The sequence below is a fragment of the Melanerpes formicivorus genome, unplaced genomic scaffold (genome assembly GCF_026170545.1).
Source record: "Melanerpes formicivorus ecotype bairdi unplaced genomic scaffold, bMelFor1.0.p_v2 SCAF_80, whole genome shotgun sequence".
NCBI classification, from domain to species: domain Eukaryota; kingdom Metazoa; phylum Chordata; class Aves; order Piciformes; family Picidae; genus Melanerpes; species Melanerpes formicivorus.
The window spans coordinates 1,228,239-1,252,194 of record NW_027142432.1 but is presented as its reverse complement, the minus strand read 5'-3'; the positions used below and the strand labels follow the sequence as shown (position 1 = coordinate 1,252,194).

The following is a 23,956-nucleotide window of genomic DNA, read 5'->3' as shown; positions in this document are numbered from 1 at the left end:
GGAGGCAGTCAAAATGATCCTTAGAATTCTTCCCTACCTTATTCCTGTGCTGAGATACAGGCTGCTCCAACCTGCTGTAAAATGCTTGATTTCGAGAGTGAGCGAAACTAATGAAAACATTGTTGGGGTAAAACCTAAAGGGAAAGACCTAGCACCAAATCCAATTTGCCATCTGATCTAACTTCTGGAGGCAGTCAAAATGATCCTTAGAATTCTTCCCTACCTTATTCCTGTGCTGAGATACAGGCTGCTCCAACCTGCTGTAAAATGCTTGATTTCGAGAGTGAGCGAAACTAATGAAAACATTGTTGGGGTAAAACCTAAAGGGAAAGACCTAGCACCAAATCCAATTTGCCATCTGATCTAACTTCTGGAGGCAGTCAAAATGATCCTTAGAATTCTTCCCTACCTTATTCCTGTGCTGAGATACAGGCCGCTCCAACCTGCTATAAAATGCTTGATTTCGAGAGTGAGCGAAACTAATGAAAACATTGTTGGGGTAAAACCTAAAGGGAAAGACCTAGCACCAAATCCAATTTGCCATCTGATCTAACTTCTGGAGGCAGTCAAAATGATCCTTAGAATTCTTCCCTACCTTATTCCTGTGCTGAGATACAGGCTGCTCCAACCTGCTGTAAAATGCTTGATTTCGAGAGTGAGCGAAACTAATGAAAACATTGTTGGGGTAAAACCTAAAGGGAAAGACCTAGCACCAAATCCAATTTGCCATCTGATCTAACTTCTGGAGGCAGTCAAAATGATCCTCAGAATTCTTCCCTACCTTATTCCTGTGCTGAGATACAGGCTGCTCCAACCTGCTGTAAAATGCTTGATTTCGAGAGTGAGCGAAACTAATGAAAACATTGTTGGGGTAAAACCTAAAGGGAAAGACCTAGCACCAAATCCAATTTGCCATCTGATCTAACTTCTGGAGGCAGTCAAAATGATCCTTAGAATTCTTCCCTACCTTATTCCTGTGCTGAGATACAGGCTGCTCCAACCTGCTGTAAAATGCTTGATTTCGAGAGTGAGCGAAACTAATGAAAACATTGTTGGGGTAAAACCTAAAGGGAAAGACCTAGCACCAAATTCCATTGGCCATCTGATCTAACTTCTGGAGGCAGTCAAAATGATCCTTAGAATTCTTCCCTACCTTATTCCTGTGCTGAGATACAGGCTGCTCCAACCTGCTGTAAAATGCTTGATTTCGAGAGTGAGTGAAACTAATGAAAACATTGTTGGGGTAAAACCTAAAGGGAAAGACCTAGCACCAAATCCAATTTGCCATCTGATCTAACTTCTGGAGGCAGTCAAAATGATCCTTAGAATTCTTCCCTACCTTATTCCTGTGCTGAGATACAGGCTGCTCCAACCTGCTGTAAAATGCTTGATTTCGAGAGTGAGCGAAACTAATGAAAACATTGTTGGGGTAAAACCTAAAGGGAAAGACCTAGCACCAAATCCAATTTGCCATCTGATCTAACTTCTGGAGGCAGTCAAAATGATCCTTAGAATTCTTCCCTACCTTATTCCTGTGCTGAGATACAGGCTGCTCCAACCTGCTGTAAAATGCTTGATTTCGAGAGTGAGCGAAACTAATGAAAACATTGTTGGGGTAAAACCTAAAGGGAAAGACCTAGCACCAAATCCAATTTGCCATCTGATCTAACTTCTGGAGGCAGTCAAAATGATCCTTAGAATTCTTCCCTACCTTATTCCTGTGCTGAGATACAGGCTGCTCCAACCTGCTGTAAAATGCTTGATTTCGAGAGTGAGCGAAACTAATGAAAACATTGTTGGGGTAAAACCTAAAGGGAAAGACCTAGCACCAAATCCAATTTGCCATCTGATCTAACTTCTGGAGGCAGTCAAAATGATCCTTAGAATTCTTCCCTACCTTATTCCTGTGCTGAGATACAGGCTGCTCCAACCTGCTGTAAAATGCTTGATTTCGAGAGTGAGCGAAACTAATGAAAACATTGTTGGGGTAAAACCTAAAGGGAAAGACCTAGCACCAAATCCAATTTGCCATCTGATCTAACTTCTGGAGGCAGTCAAAATGATCCTTAGAATTCTTCCCTACCTTATTCCTGTGCTGAGATACAGGCTGCTCCAACCTGCTGTAAAATGCTTGATTTCGAGAGTGAGCGAAACTAATGAAAACATTGTTGGGGTAAAACCTAAAGGGAAAGACCTAGCACCAAATCCAATTTGCCATCTGATCTAACTTCTGGAGGCAGTCAAAATGATCCTTAGAATTCTTCCCTACCTTATTCCTGTGCTGAGATACAGGCTGCTCCAACCTGCTGTAAAATGCTTGATTTCGAGAGTGAGCGAAACTAATGAAAACATTGTTGGGGTAAAACCTAAAGGGAAAGACCTAGCACCAAATCCAATTTGCCATCTGATCTAACTTCTGGAGGCAGTCAAAATGATCCTTAGAATTCTTCCCTACCTTATTCCTGTGCTGAGATACAGGCTGCTCCAATCTGCTATAAAATGCTTGATTTCGAGAGTGAGCGAAACTAATGAAAACATTGTTGGGGTAAAACCTAAAGGGAAAGACCTAGCACCAAATCCCATTTGCCATCTGATCTAACTTCTGGAGGCAGTCAAAATGATCCTTAGAATTCTTCCCTACCTTATTCCTGTGCTGAGATACAGGCTGCTCCAACCTGCTGTAAAATGCTTGATTTCGAGAGTGAGCGAAACTAATGAAAACATTGTTGGGGTAAAACCTAAAGGGAAAGACCTAGCACCAAATCCAATTTGCCATCTGATCTAACTTCTGGAGGCAGTCAAAATGAGTATTTGAATTCTTCCCTACCTTATTCCTGTGCTGAGATACAGGCTGCTCCAACCTGCTGTAAAATGCTTGATTTCGAGAGTGAGCGAAACTAATGAAAACATTGTTGGGGTAAAACCTAAAGGGAAAGACCTAGCACCAAATCCAATTTGCCATCTGATCTAACTTCTGGAGGCAGTCAAAATGATCCTTAGAATTCTTCCCTACCTTATTCCTGTGCTGAGATACAGGCTGCTCCAACCTGCTGTAAAATGCTTGATTTCGAGAGTGAGCGAAACTAATGAAAACATTGTTGGGGTAAAACCTAAAGGGAAAGACCTAGCACCAAATCCCATTTGCCATCTGATCTAACTTCTGGAGGCAGTCAAAATGATCCTTAGAATTCTTCCCTACCTTATTCCTGTGCTGAGATACAGGCTGCTCCAACCTGCTGTAAAATGCTTGATTTCGAGAGTGAGCGAAACTAATGAAAACATTGTTGGGGTAAAACCTAAAGGGAAAGACCTAGCACCAAATCCAATTTGCCATCTGATCTAACTTCTGGAGGCAGTCAAAATGATCCTTAGAATTCTTCCCTACCTTATTCCTGTGCTGAGATACAGGCTGCTCCAACCTGCTGTAAAATGCTTGATTTCGAGAGTGAGCGAAACTAATGAAAACATTGTTGGGGTAAAACCTAAAGGGAAAGACCTAGCACCAAATCCAATTTGCCATCTGATCTAACTTCTGGAGGCAGTCAAAATGATCCTTAGAATTCTTCCCTACCTTATTCCTGTGCTGAGATACAGGCTGCTCCAACCTGCTGTAAAATGCTTGATTTCGAGAGTGAGCGAAACTAATGAAAACATTGTTGGGGTAAAACCTAAAGGGAAAGACCTAGCACCAAATTCCATTGGCCATCTGATCTAACTTCTGGAGGCAGTCAAAATGATCCTTAGAATTCTTCCCTACCTTATTCCTGTGCTGAGATACAGGCTGCTCCAACCTGCTGTAAAATGCTTGATTTCGAGAGTGAGCGAAACTAATGAAAACATTGTTGGGGTAAAACCTAAAGGGAAAGACCTAGCACCAAATCCAATTTGCCATCTGATCTAACTTCTGGAGGCAGTCAAAATGATCCTTAGAATTCTTCCCTACCTTATTCCTGTGCTGAGATACAGGCTGCTCCAACCTGCTGTAAAATGCTTGATTTCGAGAGTGAGCGAAACTAATGAAAACATTGTTGGGGTAAAACCTAAAGGGAAAGACCTAGCACCAAATCCAATTTGCCATCTGATCTAACTTCTGGAGGCAGTCAAAATGATCCTCAGAATTCTTCCCTACCTTATTCCTGTGCTGAGATACAGGCTGCTCCAACCTGCTGTAAAATGCTTGATTTCGAGAGTGAGCGAAACTAATGAAAACATTGTTGGGGTAAAACCTAAAGGGAAAGACCTAGCACCAAATCCAATTTGCCATCTGATCTAACTTCTGGAGGCAGTCAAAATGATCCTTAGAATTCTTCCCTACCTTATTCCTGTGCTGAGATACAGGCTGCTCCAACCTGCTGTAAAATGCTTGATTTCGAGAGTGAGCGAAACTAATGAAAACATTGTTGGGGTAAAACCTAAAGGGAAAGACCTAGCACCAAATCCAATTTGCCATCTGATCTAACTTCTGGAGGCAGTCAAAATGAGTATTTGAATTCTTCCCTACCTTATTCCTGTGCTGAGATACAGGCTGCTCCAACCTGCTGTAAAATGCTTGATTTCGAGAGTGAGCGAAACTAATGAAAACATTGTTGGGGTAAAACCTAAAGGGAAAGACCTAGCACCAAATCCAATTTGCCATCTGATCTAACTTCTGGAGGCAGTCAAAATGATCCTTAGAATTCTTCCCTACCTTATTCCTGTGCTGAGATACAGGCTGCTCCAACCTGCTGTAAAATGCTTGATTTCGAGAGTGAGCGAAACTAATGAAAACATTGTTGGGGTAAAACCTAAAGGGAAAGACCTAGCACCAAATCCAATTTGCCATCTGATCTAACTTCTGGAGGCAGTCAAAATGATCCTTAGAATTCTTCCCTACCTTATTCCTGTGCTGAGATACAGGCTGCTCCAATCTGCTATAAAATGCTTGATTTCGAGAGTGAGCGAAACTAATGAAAACATTGTTGGGGTAAAACCTAAAGGGAAAGACCTAGCACCAAATCCCATTTGCCATCTGATCTAACTTCTGGAGGCAGTCAAAATGATCCTTAGAATTCTTCCCTACCTTATTCCTGTGCTGAGATACAGGCTGCTCCAACCTGCTGTAAAATGCTTGATTTCGAGAGTGAGCGAAACTAATGAAAACATTGTTGGGGTAAAACCTAAAGGGAAAGACCTAGCACCAAATCCAATTTGCCATCTGATCTAACTTCTGGAGGCAGTCAAAATGATCCTCAGAATTCTTCCCTACCTTATTCCTGTGCTGAGATACAGGCTGCTCCAACCTGCTGTAAAATGCTTGATTTCGAGAATGAGCGAAACTAATGAAAACATTGTTGGGGTAAAACCTAAAGGGAAAGACCTAGCACCAAATCCAATTTACCATCTGATCTAACTTCTGGAGGCAGTCAAAATGATCCTTAGAATTCTTCCCTACCTTATTCCTGTGCTGAGATACAGGCTGCTCCAACCTGCTGTAAAATGCTTGATTTCGAGAGTGAGCGAAACTAATGAAAACATTGTTGGGGTAAAACCTAAAGGGAAAGACTCCAATTTGCCATCTGATCTAACTTCTGGAGGCAGTCAAAATGATCCTTAGAATTCTTCCCTACCTTATTCCTGTGCTGAGATACAGGCTGCTCCAACCTGCTGTAAAATGCTTGATTTCGAGAGTGAGCGAAACTAATGAAAACATTGTTGGGGTAAAACCTAAAGGGAAAGACCTAGCACCAAATCCAATTTGCCATCTGATCTAACTTCTGGAGGCAGTCAAAATGATCCTTAGAATTCTTCCCTACCTTATTCCTGTGCTGAGATACAGGCTGCTCCAACCTGCTGTAAAATGCTTGATTTCGAGAGTGAGCGAAACTAATGAAAACATTGTTGGGTAAAACCTAAAGGGAAAGACCTAGCACCAAATCCAATTTGCCATCTGATCTAACTTCTGGAGGCAGTCAAAATGATCCTTAGAATTCTTCCCTACCTTATTCCTGTGCTGAGATACAGGCTGCTCCAACCTGCTGTAAAATGCTTGATTTCGAGAGTGAGCGAAACTAATGAAAACATTGTTGGGGTAAAACCTAAAGGGAAAGACCTAGCACCAAATCCAATTTGCCATCTGATCTAACTTCTGGAGGCAGTCAAAATGATCCTTAGAATTCTTCCCTACCTTATTCCTGTGCTGAGATACAGGCTGCTCCAACCTGCTGTAAAAATGCTTGATTTCGAGAGTGAGCGAAACTAATGAAAACATTGTTGGGGTAAAACCTAAAGGGAAAGACCTAGCACCAAATCCAATTTGCCATCTGATCTAACTTCTGGAGGCAGTCAAAAAGATCCTTAGAATTCTTCCCTACCTTATTCCTGTGCTGAGATACAGGCTGCTCCAACCTGCTGTAAAATGCTTGATTTCGAGAGTGAGCGAAACTAATGAAAACATTGTTGGGGTAAAACCTAAAGGGAAAGACCTAGCACCAAATCCAATTTGCCATCTGATCTAACTTCTGGAGGCAGTCAAAATGATCCTTAGAATTCTTCCCTACCTTATTCCTGTGCTGAGATACAGGCTGCTCCAACCTGCTGTAAAATGCTTGATTTCGAGAGTGAGCGAAACTAATGAAAACATTGTTGGGGTAAAACCTAAAGGGAAAGACCTAGCACCAAATCCAAATTTGCCATCTGATCTAACTTCTGGAGGCAGTCAAAATGATCCTTAGAATTCTTCCCTACCTTATTCCTGTGCTGAGATACAGGCTGCTCCAACCTGCTGTAAAATGCTTGATTTCGAGAGTGAGCGAAACTAATGAAAACATTGTTGGGGTAAAACCTAAAGGGAAAGACCTAGCACCAAATCCAATTTGCCATCTGATCTAACTTCTGGAGGCAGTCAAAATGATCCTTAGAATTCTTCCCTACCTTATTCCTGTGCTGAGATACAGGGCTGCTCCAACCTGCTGTAAAATGCTTGATTTCGAGAGTGAGCGAAACTAATGAAAACATTGTTGGGGTAAAACCTAAGGGAAAGACCTAGCACCAAATCCAATTTGCCATCTGATCTAACTTCTGGAGGCAGTCAAAATGATCCTTAGAATTCTTCCCTACCTTATTCCTGTGCTGAGATACAGGCTGCTCCAACCCTGCTGTAAAATGCTTGATTTCGAGAGTGAGCGAAACTAATGAAAACATTGTTGGGGTAAAACCTAAAGGGAAAGACCTAGCACCAAATCCAATTTGCCATCTGATCTAACTTCTGGAGGCAGTCAAAATGATCCTTAGAATTCTTCCCTACCTTATTCCTGTGCTGAGATACAGGCCGCTCCAACCTGCTATAAAATGCTTGATTTCGAGAGTGAGCGAAACTAATGAAAACATTGTTGGGGTAAAACCTAAAGGGAAAGACCTAGCACCAAATCCAATTTGCCATCTGATCTAACTTCTGGAGGCAGTCAAAATGATCCTTAGAATTCTTCCCTACCTTATTCCTGTGCTGAGATACAGGCTGCTCCAACCTGCTGTAAAATGCTTGATTTCGAGAGTGAGCGAAACTAATGAAAACATTGTTGGGGTAAAACCTAAAGGGAAAGACCTAGCACCAAATCCAATTTGCCATCTGATCTAACTTCTGGAGGCAGTCAAAATGATCCTCAGAATTCTTCCCTACCTTATTCCTGTGCTGAGATACAGGCTGCTCCAACCTGCTGTAAATGCTTGATTTCGAGAGTGAGCGAAACTAATGAAAACATTGTTGGGGTAAAACCTAAAGGGAAAGACCTAGCACCAAATCCAATTTGCATCTGATCTAACTTCTGGAGGCAGTCAAAATGATCCTTAGAATTCTTCCCTACCTTATTCCTGTGCTGAGATACAGGCTGCTCCAACCTGCTGTAAAATGCTTGATTTCGAGAGTGAGCGAAACTAATGAAAACATTGTTGGGGTAAAACCTAAAGGGAAAGACCTAGCACCAAATTCCATTGGCCATCTGATCTAACTTCTGGAGGCAGTCAAAATGATCCTTAGAATTCTTCCCTACCTTATTCCTGTGCTGAGATACAGGCTGCTCCAACCTGCTGTAAAATGCTTGATTTCGAGAGTGAAGTGAAACTAATGAAAACATTGTTGGGGTAAAACCTAAAGGGAAAGACCTAGCACCAATCCAATTTGCCATCTGATCTAACTTCTGGAGGCAGTCAAAATGATCCTTAGAATTCTTCCCTACCTTATTCCTGTGCTGAGATACAGGCTGCTCCAACCTGCTGTAAAATGCTTGATTTCGAGAGTGAGCGAAACTAATGAAAACATTGTTGGGGGTAAAACCTAAAGGGAAAGACCTAGCACCAAATCCAATTTGCCATCTGATCTAACTTCTGGAGGCAGTCAAAATGATCCTTAGAATTCTTCCCTACCTTATTCCTGTGCTGAGATACAGGCTGCTCCAACCTGCTGTAAAAATGCTTGATTTCGAGAGTGAGCGAAACTAATGAAAACATTGTTGGGGTAAAACCTAAAGGGAAAGACCTAGCACCAAATCCAATTTGCCATCTGATCTAACTTCTGGAGGCAGTCAAAATGATCCTTAGAATTCTTCCCTACCTTATTCCTGTGCTGAGATACAGGCTGCTCCAACCTTGCTGTAAAATGCTTGATTTCGAGAGTGAGCGAAACTAATGAAAACATTGTTGGGGTAAAACCTAAAGGGAAAGACCTAGCACCAAATCCAATTTGCCATCTGATCTAACTTCTGGAGGCAGTCAAAATGATCCTTAGAATTCTTCCCTACCTTATTCCTGTGCTGAGATACAGGCTGCTCCAACCTGCTGTAAAATGCTTGATTTCGAGAGTGAGCGAAACTAATGAAAACATTGTTGGGGTAAAACCTAAAGGGAAAGACCTAGCACCAAATCCAATTTGCCATCTGATCTAACTTCTGGAGGCAGTCAAAATGAGCCTTAGAATTCTTCCCTACCTTATTCCTGTGCTGAGATACAGGCTGCTCCAACCTGCTGTAAAATGCTTGATTTCGAGAGTGAGCGAAACTAATGAAAACATTGTTGGGGTAAAACCTAAAGGGGAAGACTAGCACCAAATCCAATTGCCATCTGATCTAACTTCTGGAGGCAGTCAAAATGATCCTTAGAATTCTTCCCTACCTTATTCCTGTGCTGAGATACAGGCTGCTCCAACCTGCTGTAAAATGCTTGATTTCGAGAGTGAGCGAAACTAATGAAAACATTGTTGGGGTAAAACCTAAAGGGAAAGACCTAGCACCAAATCCAATTTGCCATCTGATCTAACTTCTGGAGGCAGGTCAAAATGATCCTTAGAATTCTTCCCTACCTTATTCCTGTGCTGAGATACAGGCTGCTCCAACCTGCTGTAAAATGCTTGATTTCGAGAGTGAGCGAAACTAATGAAAACATTGTTGGGGTAAAACCAAAGGGAAAGACCTAGCACCAAATCCAATTTGCCATCTGATCTAACTTCTGGAGGCAGTCAAAATGATCCTTAGAATTCTTCCCTACCTTATTCCTGTGCTGAGATACAGGCTGCTCCAACCTGCTGTAAAATGCTTGATTTCGAGAGTGAGCGAAACTAATGAAAACATTGTTGGGGTAAAACCTAAAGGGAAAGACCTAGCACCAAATCCAATTTGCCATCTGATCTAACTTCTGGAGGCAGTCAAAATGATCCTTAGAATTCTTCCCTACCTTATTCCTGTGCTGAGATACAGGCTGCTCCAACCTGCTGTAAAATGCTTGATTTCGAGAGTGAGCGAAACTAATGAAAACATTGTTGGGGTAAAACCTAAAGGGAAAGACCTAGCACCAAATCCAATTTGCCATCTGATCTAACTTCTGGAGGCAGTCAAAATGATCCTTAGAATTCTTCCCTACCTTATTCCTGTGCTGAGATACAGGCTGCTCCAACCTGCTGTAAAATGCTTGATTTCGAGAGTGAGCGAAACTAATGAAAACATTGTTGGGGTAAAACCTAAAGGGAAAGACCTAGCACCAAATCCAATTTGCCATCTGATCTAACTTCTGGAGGCAGTCAAAATGATCCTTAGAATTCTTCCCTACCTTATTCCTGTGCTGAGATACAGGCTGCTCCAACCTGCTGTAAAATGCTTGATTTCGAGAGTGAGCGAAACTAATGAAAACATTGTTGGGGTAAAACTAAAGGGAAAGACCTAGCACCAAATCCAATTTGCCATCTGATCTAACTTCTGGAGGCAGTCAAAATGATCCTTAGAATTCTTCCCTACCTTATTCCTGTGCTGAGATACAGGCTGCTCCAACCTGCTGTAAAATGCTTGATTTCGAGAGTGAGCGAAACTAATGAAAACATTGTTGGGGGTAAAACCTAAAGGGAAAGACCTAGCACCAAATCCAATTTGCCATCTGATCTAACTTCTGGAGGCAGTCAAAATGATCCTTAGAATTCTTCCCTACCTTATTCCTGTGCTGAGATACAGGCTGCTCCAACCTGCTGTAAAATGCTTGATTTCGAGAGTGAGCGAAACTAATGAAAACATTGTTGGGGTAAAACCTAAAGGGAAAGACCTAGCACCAAATCCAATTTGCCATCTGATCTAACTTCTGGAGGCAGTCAAAATGATTATTTGAATTCTTCCCTACCTTATTCCTGTGCTGAGATACAGGCTGCTCCAACCTGCTGTAAAATGCTTGATTTCGAGAGTGAGCGAAACTAATGAAAACATTGTTGGGGTAAAACCTAAAGGGAAAGACCTAGCACCAAATTCCATTGGCCATCTGATCTAACTTCTGGAGGCAGTCAAAATGATCCTTAGAATTCTTCCCTACCTTATTCCTGTGCTGAGATACAGGCTGCTCCAACCTGCTGTAAAATGCTTGATTTCGAGAGTGAGCGAAACTAATGAAAACATTGTTGGGGTAAAACCTAAAGGGAAAGACCTAGCACCAAATCCAATTTGCCATCTGATCTAACTTCTGGAGGCAGTCAAAATGATCCTTAGAATTCTTCCCTACCTTATTCCTGTGCTGAGATACAGGCTGCTCCAACCTGCTGTAAAATGCTTGATTTCGAGAGTGAGCGAAACTAATGAAAACATTGTTGGGGTAAAACCAAACCTAAAGGGAAAGACCTAGCACCAAATCCAATTTGCCATCTGATCTAACTTCTGGAGGCAGTCAAAATGATCCTTAGAATTCTTCCCTACCTTATTCCTGTGCTGAGATACAGGCTGCTCCAACCTGCTGTAAAATGCTTGATTTCGAGAGTGAGCGAAACTAATGAAAACATTGTTGGGGTAAAACCTAAAGGGAAAGACCTAGCACCAAATCCAATTTGCCATCTGATCTAACTTCTGGAGGCAGTCAAAATGATCCTTAGAATTCTTCCCTACCTTATTCCTGTGCTGAGATACAGGCTGCTCCAACCTGCTGTAAAATGCTTGATTTCGAGAGTGAGCGAAACTAATGAAAACATTGTTGGGGTAAAACCTAAAGGGAAAGACCTAGCACCAAATCCAATTTGCCATCTGATCTAACTTCTGGAGGCAGTCAAAATGATCCTTAGAATTCTTCCCTACCTTATTCCTGTGCTGAGATACAGGCTGCTCCAACCTGCTGTAAAATGCTTGATTTCGAGAGTGAGCGAAACTAATGAAAACATTGTTGGGGTAAAACCTAAAGGGAAAGACCTAGCACCAAATCCAATTTGCCATCTGATCTAACTTCTGGAGGCAGTCAAAATGATCCTTAGAATTCTTCCCTACCTTATTCCTGTGCTGAGATACAGGCTGCTCCAACCTGCTGTAAAATGCTTGATTTCGAGAGTGAGCGAAACTAATGAAAACATTGTTGGGGTAAAACCTAAAGGGAAAGACCTAGCACCAAATCCAATTTGCCATCTGATCTAACTTCTGGAGGCAGTCAAAATGATCCTTAGAATTCTTCCCTACCTTATTCCTGTGCTGAGATACAGGCTGCTCCAACCTGCTGTAAAATGCTTGATTTCGAGAGTGAGCGAAACTAATGAAAACATTGTTGGGGTAAAACCTAAAGGGAAAGACCTAGCACCAAATCCAATTTGCCATCTGATCTAACTTCTGGAGGCAGTCAAAATGATCCTTAGAATTCTTCCCTACCTTATTCCTGTGCTGAGATACAGGCTGCTCCAACCTGCTGTAAAATGCTTGATTTCGAGAGTGAGCGAAACTAATGAAAACATTGTTGGGGTAAAACCTAAAGGGAAAGACCTAGCACCAAATCCAATTTGCCATCTGATCTAACTTCTGGAGGCAGTCAAAATGATCCTCAGAATTCTTCCCTACCTTATTCCTGTGCTAAGATACAGGCTGCTCCAACCTGCTGTAAAATGCTTGATTTCGAGAGTGAGCGAAACTAATGAAAACATTGTTGGGGTAAAACCTAAAGGGAAAGACCTAGCACCAAATCCAATTTGCCATCTGATCTAACTTCTGGAGGCAGTCAAAATGATCCTTAGAATTCTTCCCTACCTTATTCCTGTGCTGAGATACAGGCTGCTCCAACCTGCTGTAAAATGCTTGATTTCGAGAGTGAGCGAAACTAATGAAAACATTGTTGGGGTAAAACCTAAAGGGAAAGACCTAGCACCAAATCCAATTTGCCATCTGATCTAACTTCTGGAGGCAGTCAAAATGATCCTTAGAATTCTTCCCTACCTTATTCCTGTGCTGAGATACAGGCTGCTCCAACCTGCTGTAAAATGCTTGATTTCGAGAGTGAGCGAAACTAATGAAAACATTGTTGGGGTAAAACCTAAAGGGAAAGACCTAGCACCAAATCCAATTTGCCATCTGATCTAACTTCTGGAGGCAGTCAAAATGATCCTTAGAATTCTTCCCTACCTTATTCCTGTGCTGAGATACAGGCTGCTCCAACCTGCTGTAAAATGCTTGATTTCGAGAGTGAGCGAAACTAATGAAAACATTGTTGGGGTAAAACCTAAAGGGAAAGACCTAGCACCAAATCCAATTTGCCATCTGATCTAACTTCTGGAGGCAGTCAAAATGATCCTTAGAATTCTTCCCTACCTTATTCCTGTGCTGAGATACAGGCTGCTCCAATCTGCTATAAAATGCTTGATTTCGAGAGTGAGCGAAACTAATGAAAACATTGTTGGGGTAAAACCTAAAGGGAAAGACCTAGCACCAAATCCCATTTGCCATCTGATCTAACTTCTGGAGGCAGTCAAAATGATCCTTAGAATTCTTCCCTACCTTATTCCTGTGCTGAGATACAGGCTGCTCCAACCTGCTGTAAAATGCTTGATTTCGAGAGTGAGCGAAACTAATGAAAACATTGTTGGGGTAAAACCTAAAGGGAAAGACCTAGCACCAAATCCAATTTGCCATCTGATCTAACTTCTGGAGGCAGTCAAAATGATCCTTAGAATTCTTCCCTACCTTATTCCTGTGCTGAGATACAGGCTGCTCCAACCTGCTGTAAAATGCTTGATTTCGAGAGTGAGCGAAACTAATGAAAACATTGTTGGGGTAAAACCTAAAGGGAAAGACCTAGCACCAAATCCAATTTGCCATCTGATCTAACTTCTGGAGGCAGTCAAAATGATCCTTAGAATTCTTCCCTACCTTATTCCTGTGCTGAGATACAGGCTGCTCCAACCTGCTGTAAAATGCTTGATTTCGAGAGTGAGCGAAACTAATGAAAACATTGTTGGGGTAAAACCTAAAGGGAAAGACCTAGCACCAAATCCAATTTGCCATCTGATCTAACTTCTGGAGGCAGTCAAAATGATCCTCAGAATTCTTCCCTACCTTATTCCTGTGCTAAGATACAGGCTGCTCCAACCTGCTGTAAAATGCTTGATTTCGAGAGTGAGCGAAACTAATGAAAACATTGTTGGGGTAAAACCTAAAGGGAAAGACCTAGCACCAAATCCAATTTGCCATCTGATCTAACTTCTGGAGGCAGTCAAAATGATCCTTAGAATTCTTCCCTACCTTATTCCTGTGCTGAGATACAGGCTGCTCCAACCTGCTGTAAAATGCTTGATTTCGAGAGTGAGCGAAACTAATGAAAACATTGTTGGGGTAAAACCTAAAGGGAAAGACCTAGCACCAAATCCAATTTGCCATCTGATCTAACTTCTGGAGGCAGTCAAAATGATCCTTAGAATTCTTCCCTACCTTATTCCTGTGCTGAGATACAGGCTGCTCCAACCTGCTGTAAAATGCTTGATTTCGAGAGTGAGCGAAACTAATGAAAACATTGTTGGGGTAAAACCTAAAGGGAAAGACCTAGCACCAAATCCAATTTGCCATCTGATCTAACTTCTGGAGGCAGTCAAAATGATCCTTAGAATTCTTCCCTACCTTATTCCTGTGCTGAGATACAGGCTGCTCCAACCTGCTGTAAAATGCTTGATTTCGAGAGTGAGCGAAACTAATGAAAACATTGTTGGGGTAAAACCTAAAGGGAAAGACCTAGCACCAAATCCAATTTGCCATCTGATCTAACTTCTGGAGGCAGTCAAAATGATCCTTAGAATTCTTCCCTACCTTATTCCTGTGCTGAGATACAGGCTGCTCCAATCTGCTATAAAATGCTTGATTTCGAGAGTGAGCGAAACTAATGAAAACATTGTTGGGGTAAAACCTAAAGGGAAAGACCTAGCACCAAATCCCATTTGCCATCTGATCTAACTTCTGGAGGCAGTCAAAATGATCCTTAGAATTCTTCCCTACCTTATTCCTGTGCTGAGATACAGGCTGCTCCAACCTGCTGTAAAATGCTTGATTTCGAGAGTGAGCGAAACTAATGAAAACATTGTTGGGGTAAAACCTAAAGGGAAAGACCTAGCACCAAATCCAATTTGCCATCTGATCTAACTTCTGGAGGCAGTCAAAATGATCCTTAGAATTCTTCCCTACCTTATTCCTGTGCTGAGATACAGGCTGCTCCAACCTGCTGTAAAATGCTTGATTTCGAGAGTGAGCGAAACTAATGAAAACATTGTTGGGGTAAAACCTAAAGGGAAAGACCTAGCACCAAATCCCATTTGCCATCTGATCTAACTTCTGGAGGCAGTCAAAATGATCCTTAGAATTCTTCCCTACCTTATTCCTGTGCTGAGATACAGGCTGCTCCAACCTGCTGTAAAATGCTTGATTTCGAGAGTGAGCGAAACTAATGAAAACATTGTTGGGGTAAAACCTAAAGGGAAAGACCTAGCACCAAATCCAATTTGCCATCTGATCTAACTTCTGGAGGCAGTCAAAATGATCCTTAGAATTCTTCCCTACCTTATTCCTGTGCTGAGATACAGGCTGCTCCAATCTGCTATAAAATGCTTGATTTCGAGAGTGAGCGAAACTAATGAAAACATTGTTGGGGTAAAACCTAAAGGGAAAGACCTAGCACCAAATCCCATTTGCCATCTGATCTAACTTCTGGAGGCAGTCAAAATGATCCTTAGAATTCTTCCCTACCTTATTCCTGTGCTGAGATACAGGCTGCTCCAACCTGCTGTAAAATGCTTGATTTCGAGAGTGAGCGAAACTAATGAAAACATTGTTGGGGTAAAACCTAAAGGGAAAGACCTAGCACCAAATCCAATTTGCCATCTGATCTAACTTCTGGAGGCAGTCAAAATGATCCTCAGAATTCTTCCCTACCTTATTCCTGTGCTGAGATACAGGCTGCTCCAACCTGCTGTAAAATGCTTGATTTCGAGAATGAGCGAAACTAATGAAAACATTGTTGGGGTAAAACCTAAAGGGAAAGACCTAGCACCAAATCCAATTTACCATCTGATCTAACTTCTGGAGGCAGTCAAAATGATCCTTAGAATTCTTCCCTACCTTATTCCTGTGCTGAGATACAGGCTGCTCCAACCTGCTGTAAAATGCTTGATTTCGAGAGTGAGCGAAACTAATGAAAACATTGTTGGGGTAAAACCTAAAGGGAAAGACCTAGCACCAAATCCAATTTGCCATCTGATCTAACTTCTGGAGGCAGTCAAAATGATCCTTAGAATTCTTCCCTACCTTATTCCTGTGCTGAGATACAGGCTGCTCCAACCTGCTGTAAAATGCTTGATTTCGAGAGTGAGCGAAACTAATGAAAACATTGTTGGGGTAAAACCTAAAGGGAAAGACCTAGCACCAAATCCAATTTGCCATCTGATCTAACTTCTGGAGGCAGTCAAAATGATCCTTAGAATTCTTCCCTACCTTATTCCTGTGCTGAGATACAGGCTGCTCCAACCTGCTGTAAAATGCTTGATTTCGAGAGTGAGCGAAACTAATGAAAACATTGTTGGGGTAAAACCTAAAGGGAAAGACCTAGCACCAAATCCAATTTGCCATCTGATCTAACTTCTGGAGGCAGTCAAAATGATCCTTAGAATTCTTCCCTACCTTATTCCTGTGCTGAGATACAGGCTGCTCCAACCTGCTGTAAAATGCTTGATTTCGAGAGTGAGCGAAACTAATGAAAACATTGTTGGGGTAAAACCTAAAGGGAAAGACCTAGCACCAAATCCAATTTGCCATCTGATCTAACTTCTGGAGGCAGTCAAAATGATCCTTAGAATTCTTCCCTACCTTATTCCTGTGCTGAGATACAGGCTGCTCCAACCTGCTGTAAAATGCTTGATTTCGAGAGTGAGCGAAACTAATGAAAACATTGTTGGGGTAAAACCTAAAGGGAAAGACCTAGCACCAAATCCAATTTGCCATCTGATCTAACTTCTGGAGGCAGTCAAAATGATCCTTAGAATTCTTCCCTACCTTATTCCTGTGCTGAGATACAGGCTGCTCCAACCTGCTGTAAAATGCTTGATTTCGAGAGTGAGCGAAACTAATGAAAACATTGTTGGGGTAAAACCTAAAGGGAAAGACCTAGCACCAAATCCAATTTGCCATCTGATCTAACTTCTGGAGGCAGTCAAAATGATCCTTAGAATTCTTCCCTACCTTATTCCTGTGCTGAGATACAGGCTGCTCCAACCTGCTGTAAAATGCTTGATTTCGAGAGTGAGCGAAACTAATGAAAACATTGTTGGGGTAAAACCTAAAGGGAAAGACCTAGCACCAAATCCAATTTGCCATCTGATCTAACTTCTGGAGGCAGTCAAAATGATCCTTAGAATTCTTCCCTACCTTATTCCTGTGCTGAGATACAGGCTGCTCCAACCTGCTGTAAAATGCTTGATTTCGAGAGTGAGCGAAACTAATGAAAACATTGTTGGGGTAAAACCTAAAGGGAAAGACCTAGCACCAAATCCAATTTGCCATCTGATCTAACTTCTGGAGGCAGTCAAAATGATCCTTAGAATTCTTCCCTACCTTATTCCTGTGCTGAGATACAGGCCGCTCCAACCTGCTATAAAATGCTTGATTTCGAGAGTGAGCGAAACTAATGAAAACATTGTTGGGGTAAAACCTAAAGGGAAAGACCTAGCACCAAATCCAATTTGCCATCTGATCTAACTTCTGGAGGCAGTCAAAATGATCCTTAGAATTCTTCCCTACCTTATTCCTGTGCTGAGATACAGGCTGCTCCAACCTGCTGTAAAATGCTTGATTTCGAGAGTGAGCGAAACTAATGAAAACATTGTTGGGGTAAAACCTAAAGGGAAAGACCTAGCACCAAATCCAATTTGCCATCTGATCTAACTTCTGGAGGCAGTCAAAATGATCCTCAGAATTCTTCCCTACCTTATTCCTGTGCTGAGATACAGGCTGCTCCAACCTGCTGTAAAATGCTTGATTTCGAGAGTGAGCGAAACTAATGAAAACATTGTTGGGGTAAAACCTAAAGGGAAAGACCTAGCACCAAATCCAATTTGCCATCTGATCTAACTTCTGGAGGCAGTCAAAATGATCCTTAGAATTCTTCCCTACCTTATTCCTGTGCTGAGATACAGGCTGCTCCAACCTGCTGTAAAATGCTTGATTTCGAGAGTGAGCGAAACTAATGAAAACATTGTTGGGGTAAAACCTAAAGGGAAAGACCTAGCACCAAATCCAATTTGCCATCTGATCTAACTTCTGGAGGCAGTCAAAATGATCCTTAGAATTCTTCCCTACCTTATTCCTGTGCTGAGATACAGGCTGCTCCAACCTGCTGTAAAATGCTTGATTTCGAGAGTGAGCGAAACTAATGAAAACATTGTTGGGGTAAAACCTAAAGGGAAAGACCTAGCACCAAATTCCATTGGCCATCTGATCTAACTTCTGGAGGCAGTCAAAATGATCCTTAGAATTCTTCCCTACCTTATTCCTGTGCTGAGATACAGGCTGCTCCAACCTGCTGTAAAATGCTTGATTTCGAGAGTGAGTGAAACTAATGAAAACATTGTTGGGGTAAAACCTAAAGGGAAAGACCTAGCACCAAATCCAATTTGCCATCTGATCTAACTTCTGGAGGCAGTCAAAATGATCCTTAGAATTCTTCCCTACCTTATTCCTGTGCTGAGATACAGGCTGCTCCAACCTGCTGTAAAATGCTTGATTTCGAGAGTGAGCGAAACTAATGAAAACATTGTTGGGGTAAAACCTAAAGGGAAAGACCTAGCACCAAATCCAATTTGCCATCTGATCTAACTTCTGGAGGCAGTCAAAATGATCCTTAGAATTCTTCCCTACCTTATTCCTGTGCTGAGATACAGGCTGCTCCAACCTGCTGTAAAATGCTTGATTTCGAGAGTGAGCGAAACTAATGAAAACATTGTTGGGGTAAAACCTAAAGGGAAAGACCTAGCACCAAATCCAATTTGCCATCTGATCTAACTTCTGGAGGCAGTCAAAATGATCCTTAGAATTCTTCCCTACCTTATTCCTGTGCTGAGATACAGGCTGCTCCAACCTGCTGTAAAATGCTTGATTTCGAGAGTGAGCGAAACTAATGAAAACATTGTTGGGGTAAAACCTAAAGGGAAAGACCTAGCACCAAATCCAATTTGCCATCTGATCTAACTTCTGGAGGCAGTCAAAATGATCCTTAGAATTCTTCCCTACCTTATTCCTGTGCTGAGATACAGGCTGCTCCAACCTGCTGTAAAATGCTTGATTTCGAGAGTGAGCGAAACTAATGAAAACATTGTTGGGGTAAAACCTAAAGGGAAAGACCTAGCACCAAATCCAATTTGCCATCTGATCTAACTTCTGGAGGCAGTCAAAATGAGCCTTAGAATTCTTCCCTACCTTATTCCTGTGCTGAGATACAGGCTGCTCCAACCTGCTGTAAAATGCTTGATTTCGAGAGTGAGCGAAACTAATGAAAACATTGTTGGGGTAAAACCTAAAGGGAAAGACTAGCACCAAATCCAATTTGCCATCTGATCTAACTTCTGGAGGCAGTCAAAATGATCCTTAGAATTCTTCCCTACCTTATTCCTGTGCTGAGATACAGGCTGCTCCAACCTGCTGTAAAATGCTTGATTTCGAGAGTGAGCGAAACTAATGAAAACATTGTTGGGGTAAAACCTAAAGGGAAAGACCTAGCACCAAATCCAATTTGCCATCTGATCTAACTTCTGGAGGCAGTCAAAATGATCCTTAGAATTCTTCCCTACCTTATTCCTGTGCTGAGATACAGGCTGCTCCAACCTGCTGTAAAATGCTTGATTTCGAGAGTGAGCGAAACTAATGAAAACATTGTTGGGGTAAAACCTAAAGGGAAAGACCTAGCACCAAATCCAATTTGCCATCTGATCTAACTTCTGGAGGCAGTCAAAATGATCCTTAGAATTCTTCCCTACCTTATTCCTGTGCTGAGATACAGGCTGCTCCAACCTGCTGTAAAATGCTTGATTTCGAGAGTGAGCGAAACTAATGAAAACATTGTTGGGGTAAAACCTAAAGGGAAAGACCTAGCACCAAATCCAATTTGCCATCTGATCTAACTTCTGGAGGCAGTCAAAATGATCCTTAGAATTCTTCCCTACCTTATTCCTGTGCTGAGATACAGGCTGCTCCAACCTGCTGTAAAATGCTTGATTTCGAGAGTGAGCGAAACTAATGAAAACATTGTTGGGGTAAAACCTAAAGGGAAAGACCTAGCACCAAATCCAATTTGCCATCTGATCTAACTTCTGGAGGCAGTCAAAATGATCCTTAGAATTCTTCCCTACCTTATTCCTGTGCTGAGATACAGGCTGCTCCAACCTGCTGTAAAATGCTTGATTTCGAGAGTGAGCGAAACTAATGAAAACATTGTTGGGGTAAAACCTAAAGGGAAAGACCTAGCACCAAATCCAATTTGCCATCTGATCTAACTTCTGGAGGCAGTCAAAATGATCCTTAGAATTCTTCCCTACCTTATTCCTGTGCTGAGATACAGGCTGCTCCAACCTGCTGTAAAATGCTTGATTTCGAGAGTGAGCGAAACTAATGAAAACATTGTTGGGGTAAAACCTAAAGGGAAAGACCTAGCACCAAATCCAATTTGCCATCTGATCTAACTTCTGGAGGCAGTCAAAATGATCCTTAGAATTCTTCCCTACCTTATTCCTGTGCTGAGATACAGGCTGCTCCAACCTGCTGTAAAATGCTTGATTTCGAGAGTGAGCGAAACTAATGAAAACATTGTTGGGGTAAAACCTAAAGGGAAAGACCTAGCACCAAATCCAATTTGCCATCTGATCTAACTTCTGGAGGCAGTCAAAATGATCCTTAGAATTCTTCCCTACCTTATTCCTGTGCTGAGATACAGGCTGCTCCAACCTGCTGTAAAATGCTTGATTTCGAGAGTGAGCGAAACTAATGAAAACATTGTTGGGGTAAAACCTAAAGGGAAAGACCTAGCACCAAATCCAATTTGCCATCTGATCTAACTTCTGGAGGCAGTCAAAATGAGTATTTGAATTCTTCCCTACCTTATTCCTGTGCTGAGATACAGGCTGCTCCAACCTGCTGTAAAATGCTTGATTTCGAGAGTGAGCGAAACTAATGAAAACATTGTTGGGGTAAAACCTAAAGGGAAAGACCTAGCACCAAATTCCATTGGCCATCTGATCTAACTTCTGGAGGCAGTCAAAATGATCCTTAGAATTCTTCCCTACCTTATTCCTGTGCTGAGATACAGGCTGCTCCAACCTGCTGTAAAATGCTTGATTTCGAGAGTGAGCGAAACTAATGAAAACATTGTTGGGGTAAAACCTAAAGGGAAAGACCTAGCACCAAATCCAATTTGCCATCTGATCTAACTTCTGGAGGCAGTCAAAATGATCCTTAGAATTCTTCCCTACCTTATTCCTGTGCTGAGATACAGGCTGCTCCAACCTGCTGTAAAATGCTTGATTTCGAGAGTGAGCGAAACTAATGAAAACATTGTTGGGGTAAAACCTAAAGGGAAAGACCTAGCACCAAATCCAATTTGCCATCTGATCTAACTTCTGGAGGCAGTCAAAATGATCCTTAGAATTCTTCCCTACCTTATTCCTGTGCTGAGATACAGGCTGCTCCAACCTGCTGTAAAATGCTTGATTTCGAGAGTGAGCGAAACTAATGAAAACATTGTTGGGGTAAAACCTAAAGGGAAAGACCTAGCACCAAATCCAATTTGCCATCTGATCTAACTTCTGGAGGCAGTCAAAATGATCCTTAGAATTCTTCCCTACCTTATTCCTGTGCTGAGATACAGGCTGCTCCAACCTGCTGTAAAATGCTTGATTTCGAGAGTGAGCGAAACTAATGAAAACATTGTTGGGGTAAAACCTAAAGGGAAAGACCTAGCACCAAATCCAATTTGCCATCTGATCTAACTTCTGGAGGCAGTCAAAATGATCCTTAGAATTCTTCCCTACCTTATTCCTGTGCTGAGATACAGGCTGCTCCAACCTGCTGTAAAATGCTTGATTTCGAGAGTGAGCGAAACTAATGAAAACATTGTTGGGGTAAAACCTAAAGGGAAAGACCTAGCACCAAATCCAATTTGCCATCTGATCTAACTTCTGGAGGCAGTCAAAATGATCCTTAGAATTCTTCCCTACCTTATTCCTGTGCTGAGATACAGGCTGCTCCAACCTGCTGTAAAATGCTTGATTTCGAGAGTGAGCGAAACTAATGAAAACATTGTTGGGGTAAAACCTAAAGGGAAAGACCTAGCACCAAATCCAATTTGCCATCTGATCTAACTTCTGGAGGCAGTCAAAATGATCCTTAGAATTCTTCCCTACCTTATTCCTGTGCTGAGATACAGGCTGCTCCAACCTGCTGTAAAATGCTTGATTTCGAGAGTGAGCGAAACTAATGAAAACATTGTTGGGGTAAAACCTAAAGGGAAAGACCTAGCACCAAATCCAATTTTGCCATCTGATCTAACTTCTGGAGGCAGTCAAAATGATCCTTAGAATTCTTCCCTACCTTATTCCTGTGCTGAGATACAGGCTGCTCCAACCTGCTGTAAAATGCTTGATTTCGAGAGTGAGCGAAACTAATGAAAACATTGTTGGGGTAAAACCTAAAGGGAAAGACCTAGCACCAAATCCAATTTGCCATCTGATCTAACTTCTGGAGGCAGTCAAAATGATCCTTAGAATTCTTCCCTACCTTATTCCTGTGCTGAGATACAGGCTGCTCCAACCTGCTGTAAAATGCTTGATTTCGAGAGTGAGCGAAACTAATGAAAACATTGTTGGGGTAAAACCTAAAGGGAAAGACCTAGCACCAAATCCAATTTGCCATCTGATCTAACTTCTGGAGGCAGTCAAAATGATCCTTAGAATTCTTCCCTACCTTATTCCTGTGCTGAGATACAGGCTGCTCCAACCTGCTGTAAAATGCTTGATTTCGAGAGTGAGCGAAACTAATGAAAACATTGTTGGGGTAAAACCTAAAGGGAAAGACCTAGCACCAAATCCAATTTGCCATCTGATCTAACTTCTGGAGGCAGTCAAAATGATCCTTAGAATTCTTCCCTACCTTATTCCTGTGCTGAGATACAGGCTGCTCCAACCTGCTGTAAAATGCTTGATTTCGAGAGTGAGCGAAACTAATGAAAACATTGTTGGGGTAAAACCTAAAGGGAAAGACCTAGCACCAAATCCAATTTGCCATCTGATCTAACTTCTGGAGGCAGTCAAAATGAGCCTTAGAATTCTTCCCTACCTTATTCCTGTGCTGAGATACAGGCTGCTCCAACCTGCTGTAAAATGCTTGATTTCGAGAGTGAGCGAAACTAATGAAAACATTGTTGGGGTAAAACCTAAAGGGAAAGACCTAGCACCAAATCCAATTTGCCATCTGATCTAACTTCTGGAGGCAGTCAAAATGATCCTTAGAATTCTTCCCTACCTTATTCCTGTGCTGAGATACAGGCTGCTCCAACCTGCTGTAAAATGCTTGATTTCGAGAGTGAGCGAAACTAATGAAAACATTGTTGGGGTAAAACCTAAAGGGAAAGACCTAGCACCAAATCCAATTTGCCATCTGATCTAACTTCTGGAGGCAGTCAAAATGATCCTTAGAATTCTTCCCTACCTTATTCCTGTGCTGAGATACAGGCTGCTCCAACCTGCTGTAAAATGCTTGATTTCGAGAGTGAGCGAAACTAATGAAAACATTGTTGGGGTAAAACCTAAAGGGAAAGGCCTAGCACCAAATTGCATTGGCCATCTGATCTAACTTCTGGAGGCAGTCAAAATGAGTATTTGAATTCTTCCCTACCTTATTTCTGTGCTGAGATACAGGCTGCTCCAACCTGCTGTAAAATGCTTGATTTCGAGAGTGAGCGAAACTAATGAAAACATTGTTGGGGTAAAACCTAAAGGGAAAGACCTAGCACCAAATTGCATTGGCCATCTGATCTAACTTCTGGAGGCAGTCAAAATGATCCTTAGAATTCTTCCCTACCTTATTCCTGTGCTGAGATACAGGCTGCTCCAACCTGCTGTAAAATGCTTGATTTCGAGAGTGAGCGAAACTAATGAAAACATTGTTGGGGTAAAACCTAAAGGGAAAGGCCTAGC

General features: G+C 42.0%; 1 protein-coding gene across 1 annotated transcript in view; it reads right to left on the bottom strand.

The window, feature by feature from the left end:
• LOC137454425 (zinc finger protein 135-like) overlaps window positions 1–23,956 on the bottom strand; it is a 92,713-nt gene that overhangs the window by 24,101 nt on the left and 44,656 nt on the right. The window lies entirely within an intron of this gene.